The sequence below is a fragment of the Suricata suricatta genome, chromosome 4 (assembly GCF_006229205.1).
Source record: "Suricata suricatta isolate VVHF042 chromosome 4, meerkat_22Aug2017_6uvM2_HiC, whole genome shotgun sequence".
Taxonomy (NCBI): Eukaryota; Metazoa; Chordata; class Mammalia; order Carnivora; family Herpestidae; genus Suricata; species Suricata suricatta.
The window spans coordinates 102,958,554-102,964,746 of NC_043703.1; the positions used below are offsets into that span (position 1 = coordinate 102,958,554).

Genomic DNA, 6,193 nt, shown 5'->3' on the forward strand with positions numbered 1-6,193 from the left:
AGATACACCTGCTCAACCATTATTTTAATGAGAAAATGACTTAGAAATTGGTAGGAAAAAAACATTATCGGTTATGAACTAAGCCATGTCCCATAGTACAAATAGTTCAGGTAGACTCCATCTTGAATACTCTGATTATGCCACCTTTCTTTATACCTAGCTTCTGTTTCAAATATAGATGTATGCCCAGCTGTGGCAACTTACTCATATTAAAATGATTAATAAGTCATAATAAATAAATAAATAATACTAATATAATAAGTCATAGTTAAAATCTAGAAAAATTATTCTCCTATGTGTATTCAGCATGAAGACAGAGATTACCCATTGGCTATTACCTGCTTGTCCCATGTCCTCACGGTCCCTGCCAAACTGTGGGCCCGCATCACGAGTTCTGGTGGGCTGCTGCACCTGCTGCCAGCCTCCAGTGCCATTCAGCTGGCCTGTCACCAGGGGCCAGACCCTGGCCCAGGAGTCATTGCGGTGAGTTGTGCTGCCAACCTGCAGTGAGGACGGCACCGGGTAGTTCTGGGATGTTTCCAGTGGTGGTGCTGCGACCGCTCCATAAGCTGAGCACAACTGGCCTCTTCCAGGTAGGCTGTAAGCATGCCAACTGTGTGGCCCATTGGCCTGGCACACACAGCAACAGGCTTCAGAAGACGACTGGCCACCATTCTGCAAGATGAGCTTCTTAGACATCGACAGCCACTCTCCCCTGCTGGGCCTGGTGAAGGTGGCACTCTGCAAGTATACAGCTCAGACTGTGGTAGGCACTGCAGGCTAGGTACTGAGGCTGGAACAGGTGGTCAGCATGGACCTCCTCCAAGACCGCGAAGGCTTCACAGGGAAGGGGCTAGGAGTGGCTGAGTTCCCACCCTCTCGTTTCTGGCCCCACGTGCTGATTCAGTGATTGCAGCCAGCTGCTGTCCAATCCGTCCTGCTCCACTTGGGAGCCTTGTAGCCTTTGTTATCAGTCATGGCTTTGGCCTCTTCAACTTCCAGTGCAAGAGCCCTGTGCTGGCCAAGTACACCCTTCACCCCAACAACCTCCAGGCCATGGAGGGGCTGTGCTCCCGAGCGAAATTGTTTAAGACCTCACAGCACCAGTCTTCCACGCGCCTCCGTGAATCCGGAAGAGCTGTGTCTCGGGCAAGAAACCGCCGCTAACGCTAACAAGTTGCAGGAGGTCCCCGCGCAGAACAGCCATATCCCCAAGACTTGGCAATGACGCTGGTGGAGTCCCGCCTCAAGCCCCACCGGCTGACCACTCCCTCTCTGACACTGTGCAATGCCTCTACTTCTCTGATGCCAAGTTCCCTGGATATGCAGCCCATCACCCACCTCCTCCGTGCCGCACAAACTTCGGGCTCCATGTTTACCAGCGCAATGCGGTTGCGCACTGCAAGGACACCTGGCGTGGTGGGAGGAGGCAAGGACGTGCAGCTAACGCGAGCGTGGGCGGCAGCTTCGCTGTACTAGACGTGCGCGGCTGAAAGCAGCCTGTGCCCTGAGGGGCCTAGAGGGACCAGGCGCCTGACCCACAGGGAGACCATGCCCCGCACACAGCATGTGAGGAGCGGTTCAGGGTATTCAAAATGCCGAAGGTGAGTGCCAAGATCAAGGTGATGAGCACAAGGCTATCACCTGCACAAAATGGTGCTGGCTCTTTGCCAGGGTGGCCTCTAAGCACTATGTTAAGATCTGCCTGCCCTGCCTCACCAACCTAAGTGACATCTAGGTCTTCTCTGTGCATGGCCTGTGACCCCAGAACCACTATTCCTGCATCTGGAAGGAAAACATCAGTGTCATCTCCTCCTGTGTCTTCACATGCCAGAGGCAGGGCTTTTACCTGATGTTCCCAGTTAGAATTTGAAAGTTTTTCCCTTAGTGCTCAGAACGTCCCAGAGCTCCTCAGCTATTTGGACAGTAGCAAGCCTATGATGCGGCCCCTGCCAGCTACAGGTTCCCAGACCCACCCAAACCGAGCCAGGCTAATGGGCCCTGCGCATCATGCTGGCCCCATGAAACTACAGTGGGAGCCCTGGTACTGTCTGCAGGGAGGGAGCTGACACTCCAGAAACACCAGACGCCATACTCTTGTACGTGTCCATGGACTTGGCCACCAGTGCCTCCACCACACTGAAAGTAACAGGAGATGAAAGACATGAAAAATTTCCTGGGCTCCTCAGAGGAATCTGAAAAGAATCTGAGGAAGTTAGTGTAAGAAGGGGCGCAAGCCTGAACTACCTGGATCAGATGAGGAAGATCAGAACTGCGGGCCCATCACGTGCCCGCCGGAAGCTGGGATCCAGCGTCCCTGGCTCCTGCCTAGCCCTTCACATGCACCTGTTCCTGCCAATCTGTGGGCTCCGGTGGGACCTGTCAACCCTAACCTCAGGCTGTGGGCCCAGGACTCAACCCAGAGTCTCTGGGGCAGACTCAGACCCTTTTTACAGGCAATTGGGTACCCTAGAGGCCCAGTGCCACAGGGAGAGGACAGCTGGGGCTGGCAGCCCATGCCACCTCCTACTCTACACATGCTTCTTCCCACCTCCCTTTGCAGAGAGTATTTCTCTAATGCCTGTGCTAGGCAGGACAGTCGCTTCTAAAACTATTTTGATACTTGCTTCTGAGCCAGCTCCCTCCCACACCCAGACGGTGCATGAGTGCACCCATGTGTGTTCGTATATGTGACTGGGAGCGCTGCGGGGCATGCAGGGCTAGGACCTGGTCCAGTGTGGGGGCGGGGGGCCAGGATGGGTTTCCCTGTAGGTGATACTTTGGGGTTTTTTCCCCTTATTGTGTTAAAATTAGAGTTTTAGTGTTAAAAACACTGGTTTTTTTGACATTGAAAATGAAAGCACAGGGACTCCAGGGTGGCTCAATTGGTAAAGCATCTGACTTCAGCTCAGGTCATGATCTTGTGGTTCTTTGAGTTTGAGCCCCGTGTCAGGCTTTGCGTGGACAGCCCAGACCCTGGAGTCTGTTTTAGATTCAGTGTCTCCCCTCTCTCCGTCTCCCTGTCTCTGTCTCTGTCTTTCTATCTCTCTTTCAAATATAAATATTAATAAAATTGGGTTAGAAAATGAAAGCATGTAGTGACTCTTAAAGAGCAAAAGAATACAAAAGAGTACCAGTAGAATGAGCCACAACAAATACATATTTTAATTATGATTTTCTACTTTCTGTGATTCTTTATCCCCAGCATTGTTACCCAGAGTGTTGTCAACGCCAAGGGAAAGGAATCAGATACTCATTTTTAGCTAAAACATTATGGAGTTTGTGCCTGAATTTCATAAGTGATAAGGTTACCCATGTGCCTTTGAGAAAATGCTGAGAAACTTCTCTGGGACTCAGACAGAAAATATAAGTCATGAACTTCTTTAATGGCTATGCCTTCCCAAGTAGAACAAAGGGAAAGAGTTATTGAGGTAACTAAAACAAAGCAAGAAATACTGCAGAAAAAGAGAAAAATATTTTTCCCCAGGTCTGAATCTAGCAGCTCAGAACACATGAAGGAGATGAATGAACTGAAAAGGTATTTGCAGCTGAAGAGACAGATGCTGGGCCATTATTTCTTGAGATGCTATGAGATATTTATAACAACAACAAAAAAAAACCTCTTGAAAATAAAATCAGCACCCAATTTCTCAGCAACAAACAACCTTCAGATTCCACTAGCAACATTATACCTTAAACACTAATTCCTGTTTAAATATTTTAATAATGATTTAAATAAAAATTTGTGTTTTCAACTGTGCCTACATTCAGATGCTATTTTCAGAATATTTCCCTTAATAAGTTTCTTTTTCCATATTTATCATAAAAAAGGTAAACTTGGAGCAAAATATTTTCTTTTCAGATTGCTTCCTTATCCTAAAACTCTGATCAAATCCTAATATATAAAAGCCTTTAAGTTTTAAGCATGCTACTTAATTTTTAAAAGAAAAATATTAGAAGTATATTTTGTTAAGTAGTCAAAATTTTTGTAATCCAAAGAGTATCACAGAGTCTACTTTGAAAGCATACTCGCCTATATTCCTAATCTAAAAAATAATGCTCTACATATAGTGCTTGGCATCTCCCTTTGTGGGGTGTAAGTTCCCGAAATCAGAGGACATTACTGAAGCATCTGTTAGTTCACATTTTCCACTAAATGGCTTTGATAGTCACATGATCAGAAGAAATGACCATCATGCTTTCAGTCATTAGAGGTATTGCTGTTTATACTACTGGCTCTCAAGGCTTCTACTCTTTGTTGGTTTAGGTACATTCTAGTGGAAGAGGTGAATTATGCCACTCTGGTGCACCAAGTGGTATTGTGTTCGCCTGAAATAATTCATGTATCCCACAAAGGTCTTGGAATCAAGAGATTCTTTGCCTATGAACTAAAACAAAAGCCTTTTAGTTGTAACCCTCATGCAACACTTTGTTAAAATCAAATCTGAGATGTATTCTTTTTCAAATAAGACTTTGTCTTCTATGCCATATCAAAGCAACTTGTTGACAAGTGAAAAGTAAATTATACATGTGGTAAGTTTTATCTTGGTTTGCTTTGGGGGATTGCTTGCGTGTGTGTGTGTGTGTGTGTGTGTGTGTGTGTGTTTCTTTGTTTTAGTTTGTTTGCTTTGTTATTGTTGTTCTATGAGGCCAAATAATTGATTTCATTGATTAATTTTTGATCATAGTGGTGAGTTAATTAGACAAGTTGTTTTATTTGCTGATGTTTACACATTAAAGGATATAAATTTTGGAGAAACACTAGTCAAAACTGAATAGAAATTGGGTTCACAAATAATCTCTACTGCCTTCTGATTCCAAATCCATTTCTAAAATGTTTTTCTTACAAAAACAAAGGCAAAAAGGAATGTTATATTATAACATTACATTACATATCTTAAAAACTTACATTGACGTGTTCCTTACAAAAACAAAGGCAAAAAGGAATGTTATATTATAACATTACATTACATATCTTAAAAACTTACATTGAATTCACTATGGTGCTTTTATTTTTCATAGGTCGCCACAATACCTCCCTCCTGCCTGCTTACCTAAAATGTAACTTTGACACTAGTCCCAACAAGAGATGAGCTCTGTGTGCCCTCTCTTAAAAATGGGCTGGCTTTGTGACTGTTTTGGCTAACAGAGTGTGGCAGATGTGACTAGGTCACTAAAGGCCATGAAGCTTCTGCTTTGTTAACTAAAACACTTGTTCTTAAAAGTTTGTACAAAGCCCAGTTGCACAGAAGCTCCTATGCTGTGAAGGAGCCCAAACCCACCAAAAGGAGCGACTGCGTGGAAGTTGTGAGACTACAAGAAGAGAGAGAGATGTCTAGGAGCCCTCAGCTTCTGGAGACTCTCACTCTTCTAGCTCTGGTCACTGTAGGACTGCAAACCCCAAGAGGGACCCTGGGCCACAACTACGCAGCCAAACCCCTTCCACATCCCCACCCGCAGAACCCAGGAGAAATAAAGCATCAGTTGTTTTAAACCACAAAGTTTAGAGAAATTAATATATTTACAGATCATTTATTAAACAGATGTTTATTGAATGTCTACTCTGTGCCAGGCAATAAACTGAGTACTGAATCCTGCAAAGATTTTTTGTGCCCCCAGAAGTTTAATTAGTCCCTTCATCCTCCACATTTCCATCTCTCTTAGACAAGTAACACATAGCACTTATTCCTTTTGTCTATATTGTGTAAGTTATGTACGTGGTTGGTCATAAACCCCTCAGTTCAAGATCTGGGTCTCAGCAAATTTTCCTTCCCTCCATAGTGTTCTGTAGTGCTCACAGATGGTCAGTGATTGATACACAGAACCTATCTATCTGGATAAGAAAATTCAGTTTAAGGAAATGACATCATTTTCCACCATGGTATAAATTAAAAGCTAATAAAGGTCTTAATGCCTGACTTCTTTAAAATCGCTGAAGTTTTCAACCAGAGCAAAGAGAAGGAATTTTTAAAACATTTGAATATGCAATCTTTGCTATGAGGCTACTTATTGAAGCAGTCCAAAAAAAGAAAAAATTTTTCACATTTTCTTAGTCATTACTAAATAAGCCTTATGTTATCAAAATAGTTTTGTTTCATTTGTTGAATAGTCTATTTATACAACTATAGATAATTTTGTTCAAAATTGTAGCTTAAAAATGGGCCTTGGATATGGTGAAAAGCACACAGTGTCC

The 6,193-nt window shown here is 43.9% G+C and overlaps 1 pseudogene; it reads left to right on the plus strand.

The window, feature by feature from the left end:
- The first annotated feature begins 294 nt into the window (after window positions 1–294).
- LOC115290649 lies at window positions 295–5,493 on the plus strand (annotated as a pseudogene).
- Window positions 5,494–6,193: the final 700 nt, after the last annotated feature.